Here is a 16,210-nt window from a genome sequence, read left to right as displayed (position 1 = left end):
CATCTCACCACTGGACCCAGATGGCTCCTGAAGAGAAAGTGAGGCTGGTGACTTTGCACAGACCTCTTTCACTTAAATCCAATTCACTTGCCTGTCATGGCATCACCTCCCTGTTGTCATGGTCCTCTTGGAGAACGAAGGACAAACAACAACAATTACCCAAATAACACTTAACAATTACCCTCAGCCTCAAGAATACTAACTGGATGAGATACACACACTTTGACTGATCTCCCCTTGTGCCAAAGAACATGGAAGCAATTTACTGAACCATATGGTCCTGTGTCCTGGACAAATCAAAACCAACAAAGGACCTCAGTAGCTCCTTAGAAGGCCCTTTGCCCTGACATACCTTGACTTGAGATGTCCATACTGTTCTAGCCTCACCTGTTTCCTGTGCAACAACCCCTTCAAAGGGAAGGTAAAGTCTAAGGAAATTTAACATCCATCGCAACTTCAGGGGCTAATCATTCAGGGACTACAACAATTTATCAAGATTATTGATTTGACCTTGAGACCTACTTTCACTTAAGGCCTCTCAATTTCATAACCACCTTGTAGTTTGAAACCTTGACTACATTCAATGTAGCACTTTGTCTAAACTCTGTCATACAGTACTGGCTAATTACTTTGGATATCTTAAGTAGATTATAGAAATCCCATATTTAAAGCTGGAGGGGACCTGAAAGATCATTTACTCCAGCCCTTTCATTTTACAGATGAGGAAACTGAGTCTCTTGAGGACAGGATTTGCATAACTGGCTGGTTCCATTGACTACCTATATGAGAGGTAGTGTGGTAGGACACTGGTCTAATAGCCAGAAAGATCTGGGTTCAGATTTTACACATACACATGCTTCCTAGCTATGTGATACAGGTCACATAATTTAACCTCTGTGTCTCACTTTCCTCATCTGTAAAATAAAGGGATTGGATCTGATGGCTTCTAAAGTCTCTTCTGGGAGATGCAGTGGATCCAGTACCAGGGCTGGAGTCAGGAAGACTCATCTTCCTAAGTTCAAGTCTGGCCTCAGACACTAGCTGTGTGATCCTGAGCAAGTCACTTCACCCCATTTGCCTCGGTTTCCTCATCTATAAAATGAGCTGGAGAAAGAAATGGCAAATCACTCCAGTATCTTTGTCAAGAAAATCCCAACTGGGGTCATGAAGAGTCAGACACAACTGAAACGACCCGACACCAACAATAAAGTCTCTTCCAGCTCTAAATCTATGGTCCTGTGATTGTCATGTATTCCTGTCTTTAATTTTTGTTTGCAGCTTAAATTTCTGTTTCACAAGAATTAGCCCCTTCCCAGAGACAGGAATAGTCTCAAGTTTCTCCCAGCCCTGCCTCCTCCCCTCAGAGCCTTTTGTATAAGACTCCCCTCCTTAGTGGAGATTGATTACTCAATGGTCCATGTCTGTGTGAGGGAAGCCCCAGGGTTTTTCTGTCCCTCAAGGACCTCAATGTAACTTTGTCTTGTTTCTTAAAGCCTGAGGACCAGGATCTCTCTTCTCTCGAGTTCTTACCAATGCTGCCTATCGCACAGGTGTGGGGCATGAATAATCACTCAGTCTCCACCAATGAAGAATCTTATACAACTATTTACATAAGACTTCAGCCAAAGGTCATATAAGGCATCTTGAATGAGGCTGTTTAAAGAAATGATAGCAATCAGGAGATTGCTGCTAGAATTTTTCTGTTCAGCCTTTTCTGAAACATTGGGAAAAGAAACTTTAGCTCCAAAGAAGAGTGGGTTGGCTCAGTGCTGAGCCAATAGATGATATCTTGATTATTGTCCTGTACATTTGATGAGTGAGGTCCAAAGTCCACTCTAGAAGATAGGAATTGGAGCTTGGCCAGCTGTGCTGAATGAGGCTGCTACTTCAAGGATGCTTCAGTTGGAAGGAATCTTGTAGCTACTGATTTCCACCTGATCTGTGTTTCTTTCATTAAACATCCTCAGGTGAGTCACTACACTTCATAATTCAAACCTGAGCATTGCTCTTTGTGGTTAACATGTGTTGTATCAGAAGAGGGTTGCCAAAACAAATTTCTCGGTTCATAAGCAACGACCAGAAAGGAATTGCCCATCATGGATTGGAAGATTGAATTGAAAGGAAGTAAAGGCCATGGGCTAGCCTGACTTCTTTTACAGGAGAGGAAGAAACTTTACATCCACGGTGAGAAAATAATCTACCTTCCATGTGCAGAGGAGAGAGAGGGGAGGCTGAATGCAAGGCAATTGAAGGAAGAGGAAACAGAGAAATAGGAGAAGAAAAAGGTAATCTCTATCCCAACCACTGCTTATAGGGGATTGTAGAGAGGAATGGAAGGGCACCAAGATAAGCAAAATAAAACTTCTAGAAAACCTAGTTTTGATTCAAGAAAATTAGCTGAACTGCTTTGTCATCTATAGGATCCACCACTGTCCCTTAGGCATGTAAATGTTTTAAAAGTTTTTATTTACATTGTTAAATTGGACTGTGTTTTTAAATGTGCCCCAGGCTATACAAACTTATGTTCATTGGTGTTAGTTTGGTTTAGAATATTGTCTCTTTTTCTAACCACTTTCAACATACAGGCGAATCTAGAAAATGGAGTCAAGGGTTCTTTAAATTCAGTACTAGACATTTATGGAAGTTCATGTTAGAGAGTGTTAGCTGACCTAAGGTCATAGCTTGAGGATTGAAAGGGGCCTCAGAAACTGCCCAAAAAACCTTTCACAGAACAAATCCCCTTAATAAAAGGATTTGTTCTGTAAAACTTGGACTCAGTCAAAAGGCTGCACCCAAGGACCTAGAAGGCTACATGTGGCCTCAAGGCTGCAAGTTCCCCACCCTAGACCCAAATCATTAACTATTTACAGCATCCATCCAAAACATATATATGTTCTATAGTTCTGAGTCGTCTGTCTAACTGTGTGTCATAGTCTACACAGTAGACATTCTTCATCCACTTTCTTTTCCCTGTGTGGATAGGTAGATAAAACTTCAAACTATAATAGGATAGAAATTGAATGTTGACGTGACCCAAATATGACATTTTATAATTGATGAAATTAAAATTTCTATCATAATTGGATAAATTATTATTGATAGAGTAAAGTTAAGGGTTCTTATGTATTCAAGAAAAATTCACATTGAATTTTATATTTTCTGTGGTGAAATTGTGACTGCATCTGCCAAGAACTGGAAATTTTGGGAGAAATACAGAAACATCATGTGTATAATTTGGGTAATAGCATTGAAATTGCCATTGAACTTTGAAAATAAATGATAGAAGGAACAAACTGTTCAAATTTTAGATGGATAATTAGTTGTTGTTTTTTTTATTTTAAAACCCTATTGAGAGGTATAAGTAAGGTGAATTTTAGTGAGTGTAGGATTGATTTTTGTTATTCTGTCTTGAGTCTTCTTTCCCAGGATCCATAGCCATAACAATCTCTAATTTCCAGGTGTTAGATATGAGTTCTCACGATCATGGTTGAAAAGTTTCTGCTGCACAGTTGCAGTAGATATAAAGGATGAAGTAATGTAAAATTGTGAGTCTATTGCTGGCAATTTGTTTTCTTCGTCTGTTGCCCTATAAAGCAAGTGGTCACTGGTCAATGAGTGGGGACACCCTTAGGGGTGAATGCACAAACTGGAATGCTGTGCACCTTGATCAGATTTAAGGGAGTGCACAAGTTGTGCCTGTCTCCATTGACCCCATCAAGATGGAGGGGTTATTACCCCCCTTTCATGCCAGCCCCTTCGAGAAGGGTTGTTAGGGAATGCTGTAGGAGTTGATGCTCCCATTATCAGCAAACTCCCTTTGAGAAGACTAGATTAGAATGAAGTAAGTTTATTTAACCCCTTATTATGACTCCATTCCTGTCTTCCTGTCTGACTGGATCAAAAGCAAACTTGCTAGGGAGAGAGGTGCTAGAAGCCCTCCTGTGTCTCCTACCTAAGAAATGGCACAGTCGGTGTGTTGACCCATCCAACAAGAGAGGTCGGTAAGACTGGAATACATATATACCTAATCAAGAAAAAGGGTAACCTAGAAAAGATTTGTCACAAACACACCCACACAAAGCTACTAACCAGCAGTTTATTTTGCCATACAAGTTCAGAGTAGTAATTTTAAAGTATTATTATTATTATTGTTATTATTATTATTATTATTCCTTTCATGGAATAGTGACCACCTCCTTCAGAAAAAAAAAGCATTTGGATATAATTGAGATATGGATTGTAATTTGCCATATAAAAGTTTCCAAACTAATTTGAAGAATCTTAAAAGGCTTCCACCTTATGAAATCTCTGAGAAAAAGAGCTACTGAGTATAATATTCCAAGGCACATTATTACTAAAGCCAAAAGATCCCAAATTCATGTGACTCTTGGAAGAGATATACGAGAGACATGTCCATGTATTTTCATAAATAGTACCAGCCAAATGATGGGTCATGTATGTTTTTTTCAGCCTCCATAGACATGGCAATCACATTGTATTATGGACTAGATTTGACACAGCTTTCGGTTTGTTAAGGCACTCATGCAATATTTGTGTGTAAAATGAGAAGGAACTATGAATACTAGATTTGCAATGTTTTTGAAATGTGCTGCTAGAATTATGGGAGTGCTTGCAACTACTGTGAAGTTATAAGCTGAAACTAGATATTCTGAGATTTGTAGCTTTGGTCTTGGGATCCCTGGTGTAAATAAAACAGAGCTAAGATTTGAAAGTGTTATTATAGCTTGTCTCTGAAGAATATACTAGAAGATTTTAAAGTTTCGGTTTTATGAAATCCCACAATAGCTAGCCATCCCCACAGTTTTGTGTCTGCATCTTCCCCTCTGGCTTTCTGAGGTTTATTTTAAACTATATTCACTTCACACCTAGAAATCTGGCAAAAATGACAAAAGATGGAAATAATCAAGTTTGGGGAGGCTAAAGTAATGCAGATACACTGATACAACACTGGTGGGCACAATTGGTCCAACCATTGTGGGGGCAGGGGAGTGGAATTACAATGGGGTGGGGGGAGTGACTAAAATGTCTGTAACCCAAGGAGTTCAAAAAAAGAAAAAAAAAATTCGTATATATACAAAAATATTCACAACACCACTTTTTGTAATAACAAAGGACAACAGGAACTGGAATGCTTGTGGAGCAAATACAGTAGGATGGCTGAGCATGCCACATCAAATCATACAATGTATTGGAACCTTGTCCCTATCCTGATTGTGATCATGCACTGACTTTCTGGATTTCCAGTTTCCTCAATTAACACCCTGGTTATGGTTTTCCTCTCCTCTCTACCCCTTAAAGACTGCAGTTTTTTTTTAAATAAATTATCATTGATATCTTCTGTTTTTACATTTCTTTTAGTTCTCAGTGTCTTCTCTTCCTCCCAGAAAACTATGTCTTATAACAAAAAACAAAACATTTCAGCAAAACTACCCAACACATGGAACAAGTCTGACATTATCTGTACTGTTCCACACCCATAATTCCCTACCTCTACCAAGAAGGGAGTGAGGTACATTCTCATATCTCTTCTTTGGAGCCATATTTAATCATAATTTCACAGCATTTAGTTTCTCTGGCAGATAGCATCTTCCTTTATATATCCTTTGCAGTTAATTTAGGCATTTATGATAATCAAAATGCCTTATTCACTCAAAGTTGTTCTTAAAACAATATTGCTATTAAAACAATGTTCTCTTGGTTCTGCTCATTTCACTTTTCATTATTTTGTGCAAGTCTATCCATGTTTTTCTAAGATCATCGAGCTCATCATTTCTTATAGCACGGTAGTATTCCATCACAATCATATACCACAACTTGTTTCAAATGTTCTACTATTCTTTCCATTTGTATTTTTGTTATATATACTGTTTGCCTGGTTCTGCTTACTTCACTTTGTATCATTTAATATGTCTTCCTATACTCTGTATTTGTCAAATAAATTGTTTCTCATAACATAGTTATTCCATTACATTCATGTACCACAACTTAACTAGCCATTCCTCAATCAATGGACATCTATTTTGTTTCTAGTTCTTTACTATTACAAAAAAGTGTTTCTATGACTACTTGGAGAATATGAGACTTGTCATCATTGACCTACTTATAGTACAAGTTTAGGAGTGAAATGGATGGTTAAACAGGCATGGACATTTTAATCACTTTCTTCACACAATTTCAAATTGCTTTCCAAAATGGTTGGACCAATTCACAGCTTGCCAATAATTAGTGTGCCCATCTTTCCACAATCCTTCCAACATTGACAATGTTCTTCTTTTATCATTATTGCAAATCTGCTAAATGTGAGGCCAGACCTTAGAGGTGTTATGCATTTGTCATGTTATTAGTGATTTGGAGCATTCTTTGATATAGTTGTTAGTATTCTTTATTAATATCCTTTGAATACCTCTATTAGGAGATGGCTTTTAGTCTCAGATATTTCTTTGCCTATATATCATCACAGAGATTTGATGTAAAGATTTTTCCCAGTTGACCATCTCCCTTCTTGTCCTACTTGAATTAATTTTTTGTTTGTGGAATACATTAATTAGGACAATATCAATCAGTCCACAAAAACTTCACTTTCTTATAATTGAAATTGTCTGTTTTATCTTTGGAAATCACCTCTAGCTCTTATTTGGTTAGGTCACTCCCTAGCCATAGCTGAGTAAAATGCACGATATGGTCCTGTTCTAATTTTTTTTATGGTATGACCTTTAATAATGAGGTTATGCAGAGTACTTTAATATTCATATTGATGGCTCCTCTAATGTTCTAACCATAAATTTAACATCTTCAATTCCATTCACCTCTTCTTCAAGCCCAATTCATCCATGCATTAGCATGGCAACATCTCACATGTCACCATATCATAAAATGGAACCAACTCCAAGATCCTGAACTCTAAAATTCTACTATCTGACCACTACTTCCTATCCTGTCACACCTCCCACTAACTCTGCTACTTGCCCTTATCATGGCCTTTGACCCTTCCTTATTCTTCCAATCTATCTCCCTTACTTTAATTTCACTCTTAGATCTAAGTCCATGGTGCTACTAACCACAACCTCCAGAATATTTCACCTTCACCTGTACTACCCACGTATCTTTCATCCTGCCCAACCTGCTCATTCCTCCAACTGGAGACCTACCATCTGATTTCCCCACTCTTCTTTCTGGGCTGCTGAGTATCACTGGGAAAAGTACAAAATCAAGTTGACTTTATCCACTATAAATGTATGGTATATAAACTCACCTGGGCCTTGATTTGCTATTCATTCATTTTTCAGTCACGTGTGACTCCTCGTGACTGTATTTGGGATTTTGCTGACAAAGATATCAGAGTGGTTTGCCGTCTCCTTCTCCAGCTCACTTTACAAATGAGAAAACTGAGGTAAACAGGGTTAAGTGACTTAGCCACTGTCTGAGGCCAAATTTGAACTTGAATCTTCCTGACTCCAGGCCCAGCACTCCATCCACTTCACCACCTAGCTGCCCAAGCCTTGACTATTGCTTGGCAATTCTATTCCACTTACAACAACAACAATTTATTAATTTCATATCTCATTCCCCACAGTAAATATTCTAAATACATCCTCAGACCCACAAATGTACTCTTACTGCCCACACTTAAAACAGACAACTTAGTCTGTTACTTAACTGGAAGAGATTTAGGTAATCCACTGAGAGTTTTTTAAACTTTGCTTCTCCATTCTTAAAAATTTCTCCTTGTTATCGCTTAATCTCTCCTCCTCCTTTCCTGCTGTCTCAAAGCAAATTATCCATACTCCCTGCTAAGAGTAATTCCTCTTTCTGTGTTCTTGATCAAACCATCTTCTACCTCTTCCAGGACTTTGCTTCAGTCTTTATTCCCTATCCTTTGAATCTTTAGTCTGTCCTTTGCTGTTTCCAATATACACAAATCTCTCCAACCCTAAAGCCAAAAAGGAAAAAAACCATTTTGACTCTTCTGCCACATCCAGATACCACCTCATTTTTCTTCTTCCCTTCAGCACCTTCCCACTTCCTGAAAAAGTGTTTACCCAAGGTGGCTTCTTCTTTGCTACTCTTCTCAACCTTTTGCAAAATCACTTTCATTTCAATTACTCTTCTCAAAGTGCTTTCTCAAAGGTAACCAGTTGCTTCACCAACTGCCAAATCCTATGGCCTTTTAAAAAAATCTTCATCATCCTTGACCCAACTGATTATCTCCTCCTTTTGCTTACCCATTCTTTATTTGTCTTCTGAGATACCATGCTCTCCTGGTTTTCCACCTATCTTTCTATGTCCTCCTCAGGTCTGCTTCCCTGGCTGCTCATCTTTATCCCAATCTCTTAATGTGAAAATGTCCCTAGGGTCTCTACTTGGCCCTCTTCTCTTCTTCTTCTCTATTCTCTTCCTTAGCAATTTCATCCATTTTCATTGAGTCATCTTCTACCTCTATAAAGATGATACAACCCCCCTACGTACACACATATGTGTGTATATATAACATATGTGCCTGTGTGTATGTATGTGTATACATGTGTGTATGGGTGTATGTGTGTGTGTGTATACATATATATATATATATATATATATATATATATATATACACATATGTATGTATGTGGGGGGTGAAGTATATATATATACTCTCCTGACTCCATGTCTCCAATAACCTAGAGTGTCTCTACTCCAACATCTAAATCCTGTAATCAAGCTTATTATCATCATCTGATGCATAGTAGATAATTAATAAGTGATTGTTGATTGGTCAATTAACTTACAATCAATAGGAATCACCATGCAGTTGTTGAGGGTTTAGTAATGTTTACGTAGCAGGGATTAAAACTAGAGATGCCATAGCTAATAGTCATAGGATAATAATAATAATAGCTTAATGTGTATATAGCACTTACTCTGTGCCAGGCACTGTGCTAAATGTTTTACAATTATTATCTCATTTGATCCTCACAACAACCTGGAAGGTAGGTACCATTATTATCTCCACATTACAGATGAGGAAACTGAAGCAAACAGAGGTTGAATCACTTGTGCAGGACCACACAACTAGTAAATGCCCAAGGCTGAATTTAAACTCGGATCTTCCTGACCCTAGACCTGGCACTCTATCCATTGTGTCACCTAGCTGCCCCAATTGCTGGCCACAGATCTGGGGCTGGAAGGCACTTGAGAGGCTATGTACTTCAACATCTCCCTTCACCTCATTTTGTTGTTGTTGTTCAGTTGTATCTGACTCTTTGTGACCCCATTTGGGGTTTTCTTGGCAAAGATACTGGAGTGGTTTGCCATTTTCTTCTCCAGCTCATTTTACAGGTGAAGAAACTGAGGCAAACAGAGTTAAGTGACTTGCCCAGGGTCACATAGCTAATAAGTGTCTGAGGCTAGATTTGAACTCGGGTCTTCCCAACTCCAGGGGCCAGATATTCTATCCATTGCACCACCTAGCTACCCCCACCTCATTTTATAGATATGGAAACTGAAGCCCAGGAAGATTAGGTGATTTGCCCAAGATTCCACAGGTAGTAATTAGAAGTAGAAGTGGAGTACTTGGAAGTGGAAGAAGGAGGATTTGAACCAAAATCCTCTGACCAGTGCACTTTCTATTGTACCAACCTGCCTCTCCTGTCAGCTTCAATGTTAGTGTATCTCTATTTACCTAATCTCTTCCTGGAAGGTGGGTGTTATCTTTGTCCCATTTTTCATACTCAAGCAGTCACCAAGTCCTCTCAAGTCCACTTTCACAATATTTCCTGCATCCTTCCTCTCCCACTCTTTTCACACTGTCATTACCGCCATGGCAGCCGTCACTACCATCTGCCTGAACTCTCCTCTCCTACCTTGAAGTCTCCCTTTACATGCCTCCCAGATTTCTCTTCCTTAGGCATGTGTCTAGTTGTGTCATTTCTTTGCTCAAAACCCTTCAACAGTTCCCATTGCCCACAGAGGAAATCACACACTGCTGGCCTTGGCAGTTTCTCTAGAGAAAACATGAAAGGTAGGGCTGTATCAAAAGAGATGCCTTGGGGTCATATGGATGGGAAAAGACCTTTAGACTTCAGAGAAGTTGTTCATTTGAGCCCTTTGAAGGTAGGGAAAGAATAGGCCATTCCGTACATGCTTGTACGTGGCAGCCTTTTACTCCTAGCCTTCTCTGCCTTCCTCTATGATCTTCCAGGCTCTTGCAGAGGAGTTGTTGCTGGTATAAATGACATATATAGATATAGATATAGATATACACATGTATATACACACACATACACACATATACACACATACACATACACATACATATACATACACACATACACACACATATATATACATACACACATATATACATACACACATATACATATATATGTATATAGTATGTACCTATCTATACACATAAACAAAATTGTTACATGCATTGTATTTATTTACGTGTTATTTTCCCCAATAAAATATAAGCTCCTTGAGGACAGGGATTATTTTTACGTTTTTGCCCTACTTTGTATCACCCTTGCTTAGCATGATGCCCGGCACATAGTAAGCACTAAAAAATGCTTGTTGATTAATTGATATGGCATCAACCTACTTTTATTGCCTTATCTCATTACTACTCCCTTGTCTTCTGTCATCCAACCAGAATACTAATTGCTATAGTACATACAAACCCTGAACTTCCTTTTCCTCCATACTTTCTTCACCAAGACTACTTGAAATGCCTGTGCCACCCCTCCATCTGCTGAATTCTTATCCATCCTCCAAAGCCCAACTCAAATGTTACCTCTTCTAGGAAGCTTTTCCTGATCTCCCCAGGTTTAAGTATGCTAGACTTCACACAGGGTTTTGTTCCTACCTCTCTTGTGCAGTTATCATGCATTATTTTGTAGCATAAGGTGAATGTCATATTACCCTACTTAACTGATTGTCATAAGATAATAGATTTAGAGCTAGAAGAGACCTTAGAGGTTGTTGAGTTCACTTCCCTCATTTTACAGATGAGGAAACTGAGGCCCAGAGAGGTTAAGTGACCATTGGTCACACAGGTAATAAACAGGAGAGCCAGAATTTAAACCTAGATTCCAAATGTAGTGATCTTTCCCCTATACCATGCTGACTTTCTTGACAGTGTCCCGTGAGGACAAAGACCACATCTTTTCCAAACTTTGTAATCCTGCCCCCCCTCCCCACAGCAGGTATTTAATAAGTGCTTGGATTTAATTGGATTAAGTTGAGGACTAAGGAAACAGATTCCTGAAAGGATCTTTAGCCTACAAATCCAAATAACAGGATCACAGGACCACAGATTAAGAACTAGTCCAAGCCTCACTTTGTAGATGAAGAACTGTGGAGAGAGAGATCATGTGAATTGTCCAGTATCACATAGGTGGTAAGTGACATAACCAGTGTTGAAACCTATTTCCTTTGACTAAAAATCTAACACTCTTCCTATGCATGATTCTGACATTTAACCCAAGCAAGACCCAGCTAATTAACTCTTAAAAATTAAAAAAAAAAGATCTCTTCAAAGTAAGGAGGCAAAAGAAAGAGAAACAAAGAAAGAGCTAAAACTGTATTTCTTCTAATGCAGCTTAGAAGACTGAGATTGACTGAAAGTGATCCCTGTGGAACAGTATTTCTTAGGACCTTGCCATGTGGACTGGGAAGGCTTTTCTTAGTGCCCTACTCCACACAGACTACGGCAGTTTTTTTCTTTAAAAGGTATTGAAAGCATCCTTGAGATTTATCTGTCCCAGGGGTCTCAGGCTTGAGTCATTGACCCAGCTTCCCTAAGGGCATAAAAAGCCTGTGTGGAGTCGGTATTCCAGAGACTTTATACATATCTTTCTCCCATGGCAGTCACTACAGCCTGACCTGCTGAGCACACAAGTTTCTCTGTGGAGACAAGTGGATAGTGTCTTTCTGAGCCAGCATTGTATCCTTGCTGAATATCCTTTCCCTTCTAAGGCTAAGGAAACCTCATTTTAAAATGTTCGATCTAGTCTATGAGTGTCTCATTTCATTCCACCATCAAACCTGAGCTACCAGGCTGGTCTGAGTCAGACATAGTCGATAATGCCTCTGTAACAGCTTATGACTTTCATCTTTGATTTCATATTGTTATCTTCCCATATGTTCCCCTGCAGTTCTTAAAAATAAAGTCTCTTAAAACATCTAAAAGGAAGGGGTTTGTGTTATTATCAGTTACTGGCAAAGGGATATGTCTCTTTCTCTCCTACAAGCCAAGCTAAGGATTTAGGTGACCCAGGCTAGAGAAGAAAAATTATGGTAAGCGAGCTAAAAAGCAAGGATAGGATATTCATTCATTCATTTGACAAACCTTTATTTTAAACACCTACCTTATACAGAATGCCATGCTGAATGCTAGGAGAAGTATAAAGTTTATATAAGATACTGAGAGAAATGATTGTTTTTACATTAATATCAATTATTGAATTAGAACCAGATTTTTTTTCCCTTCCTGCTTCCTCATTCAGAAACCAGAAACCTGTAGGTTGTTCAGTCTCTGAAGGACATTGTTGATGGATGAGATTGCCCAATCTCAATTTTCTGTCCTGGGTGGGAGACCCCACCCAACTAGAGAACCTTACAAAGAATTAAATCTAAGGCAAATTCCCACCCATTGTGTGGGCTTGAGGAGGGAAGGGGTAGATCTTTTGTCTAGATTATGAGGTTGGGGGTAGTCTGGCTTGAGATAGTCTCTCTTTGTCCATGAGTGAAGTAATCTAAGTCACATCCCCCTGCTCCTCATTAGAATAGGTCTACCTTTCATTATAATATTCTTTCTTATTAATTATTAACCAGAGTTGATTGCCACCTGTTAGGAACACTCACTCGTCCAAGGACATATAAGAGTCAAGAAGCCCCTATAATCCATCTTTGGTTCATAAGAGACAGACAAATGACCAATCCTTTTATTAATTATCTGCTAGCAATAATTAAGAAAATGATTACCCAGAAATTGTCTTTCAAACTTTTTATACATCACAATACTGAGTTTTTAAACATGGAGCTTGTAAATTAGTTTTGAAACTTGCTGGTGAGGGGCAGCTAGGTGGCAGAGTGGATGGAGCACCAGCCCTGAAGTCAGGAGGACCTGAGTTCAAATCCAGCCTCGGACGAAACACTTGATACTTACTAGCCTTACTAGCTGTGTGACCCTGGGCAAGTCATTTAACACCAATTGCCAGAAAGAAAGAAAGAAAGAAAGAAAGAAAGAAAGAAAGAAAGAAAGAGAGAGAGAGAGAGAGAGAAAGAAAGAAAGAAAGAAAGAAAGAAAGAAAGAAAGAAAGAAAGAAAGAAAAGAAACTTGCTAGTGAAAGCCAGGTGATGGGGAGAAGGTCCATGACTTCCTAAGAGGCACTGGTCTCTAAACCCAGATGTTGCCTCTGTTCTTCCCACCCAGTCATGCTCCTTTAGTGATCCTCTAGCAGAGAGGAAAGCATAGGGATCTGAGTGCTAGAACTTCTCCTTGGGGTAGGGATAGGGACTGAGCCTGTGATTTCATTGACAACAGGGAACTCCCAGATATGGAAACTTCCTCTACCGGTGTAGTTTGAGACTTTCTTTGTAGTTTATAATCTTGTCTATAAGCACTAAGAGGTTAAGTAACTTGACATAACCATTATATGTCGGAGACAAGACTTGAAACCAGGTCTTTCTGACTCATAGGAGAGCTATCTGTCCTTCAGGCCATGTTCCCTCTCATTAGCTTTAAAAGTGCATAAATGGTACCCCCCACCAGAAGGAGTCTCAGTGTAACTACAGATAGCTTCCAAAGTCGCCCTCATGAGTCCTGGAGACAGAAATAACTAATGCAGGATGCCAAAGAGGTCCTCATCACTGTGGCTCTCATTTATAGGAAGTAAATTTCCATCAGTCCCACATTGGGTAAGCTGCTCAGAAACCTGCATTCAACCTTCCTGAGAACAATGTAGGGCTCTGGAAAAAGGCACTGGGTTTTCTAAACACATCTTCTTCACCCCCCAGATGCTGAGCACTGAGGAAAGCTGGTTCAAATACATATTTCCCCTAGAATCAGGCTGCCTGGTAATGCGTCACATGGATACTTACTCATTTTAGGGAACAAAAACAGCAGTTAAAAAAAAATAGATTTTTCAGGATATCACTTGGCGAAATTCTGAAATGTGAAATTTAGGGGAGATGCACTAAAGGAACTTGCTTGACTTGAAAGCTGTAACCATTCCTGAGGCAACCTCAGGAGCCATATGGTAACTTCTGGGGTGGATCTTGTATACTTGGGGTTTGATACAGTGGTTTGCTGCTCATAAGAAAAGCTACTTATATTATCGTTTGAGGTTTGTAGGGGAGACAGAAGGCTGAGGTTACGTCTACTGAGGGAATTCTGGGAAGACAGAAGTAGAGGTCAAGGGGCCAGAGAACTCGGGAATATGAGTCACTCATTTGGTAATGGCAGGAGGCCTTGGAGGGACAACATGGAGATTTGAATTTAATAACGTAGCAGAAAGATCATTGAACTTAGGAGGCAGAAGACCTGGGTTTGAGTCCTGGTTCTACTACTTACTGACTGTGTGATATTAGGTAAGTCCAGAGGCTTTTGTCAACATAGAGCTCTCTCATATAAGCCCTGTTAATCGAATGGATCAAATAATATGAGCTTTGCATAATTATAAAATGCAAGGATAATTCAAAATAGACCATGTTGCTAATCACCACTAGAAATTCTCTCTGATTCTAGGCTCTTGGGGGTGAATAGGCCCAAACAAGTGGAAAAGGAGGTTGAGTGGAATGTTTTGGGACACTGTGGTCAAGAGTGTTGGTGGAAACTATTGTATTTGCTGAAAGAGGCTGGATCTGATAGCTAATAGGTCTTACTTAATGCTAATTACTAACACTGCTGGTGAAAGACAATTTCCTTCAGAGGCCTCACCTAACTAGGAGCCTTAGAATATAGGTAGACAGTTTGATAATTGGTCAGGTTTACTGAATTAAATTAAATTACAAACTACTTTTATAGAATTAAAGGAAGACTTACATTATTGGAGAAATGCCTGCATCAACATAGTAAAAATGACTGTAGTACCTAAACTAATTGATATTTAGTGCTATACAAATTAAGATGCCAAAGTGGTACTTTATAGAACACCACAAAATAATAACAAACTTCATCTTAAAAACAAAAGGTTATACACACTCATTTGGGTATAGAAATCTATCTTACCCTATGGAAAAGTAGGAGGGGAAGGGAATAAGAAAAGAGGGATATGGGCAGCGAGGTGGCACAGTAGATAGAGCACCAGCCCTGGAGTCAGGAGGACCTGAGTTCAAATGTGACCTCAGACACTTGACACTTACTAGCTGTGTGACCCTGGGCAAGTCACTTAACTCTAATTGCCTCACTAAAAAGAAAAAAAAATCACTAAAAAAAAGGGCTGATAGAATGGAGGTCAGATTGGGTGAGGTGAAAGTCAGAAGCAAAACACTTTTGAGAATAAACAGGGTGAAAGGAGAGAGAGAGTAGGATAAACGGGGTGAATATGATGGAGGGAAATACATAGTTAGCAACCATAACTGTGAAAAAAATTACAGCAAATTTCTCTGATAAAGACCTCATTTTCAAATATATAGAGAACTAAGTCAAATTTGTAGAAACAAGAGTCATTTCTCAGTTGATAAATCATCAAAGAATATGAATAGGCAGTTTCCAGATGAAGTACTCAAAACTATTTTAAAAAATGATCTAAATCACTTGGTTAGAGAATGCAAATTAAAACAACTCTGAGCTACCACCCCACACCTATCAGATTGTCTAATATGACAGAAAAGGAAAATTACAAATGTTGGAGGAGACATGTGAAAATTGAGACACTAATGCACTGTTGGTGAAGTTACATACTGATTCAACCATTCCGAACTATGCCCAAAGGGCTATAAAACCATGCATATACCCTTTGACGAAGCAATACTGCTCCTAGATCTATATCCCAAAGAGATAAAAACACAGAAAGGCAAATGACCTATATTTGCAAAAAAAAAATTTAAAGCAGCTCTTTTAGTTGTAGTAACGAATTGGAAATTGAGGAGACGTTCATCAATTGGGGAATGGCTGAACAAGTTGTTGTATATGATTGTGATGGAATGCTATAAGAAACAACAAGCAGGATGCTCTCAGAAAAACCTGGAAAGACTTACATGAACT

The 16,210-nt window shown here is 39.0% G+C and overlaps 1 long non-coding RNA gene across 1 annotated transcript in view; it reads left to right on the top strand.

Moving 5' to 3' along the window:
• Nucleotides 1–2,114: 2,114 nt before the first annotated feature.
• LOC114046298 overlaps nucleotides 2,115–16,210 on the top strand; it is a 90,576-nt gene continuing 76,480 nt past the window's right edge. Inside the window, exon 1 of the long non-coding RNA XR_003569487.1 lies at nucleotides 2,115–2,285. This is a non-coding gene — a long non-coding RNA (uncharacterized LOC114046298). The remainder of the gene's footprint in view (nucleotides 2,286–16,210) is intronic.

This window comes from Vombatus ursinus, unplaced genomic scaffold (assembly GCF_900497805.2).
Source record: "Vombatus ursinus unplaced genomic scaffold, bare-nosed wombat genome assembly UNPS02014781.1, whole genome shotgun sequence".
Taxonomy (NCBI): Eukaryota; Metazoa; Chordata; class Mammalia; order Diprotodontia; family Vombatidae; genus Vombatus; species Vombatus ursinus.
The sequence above is the reverse complement of the archived record's forward strand: the minus strand, read 5'-3'. Positions and strand labels throughout refer to the sequence as shown.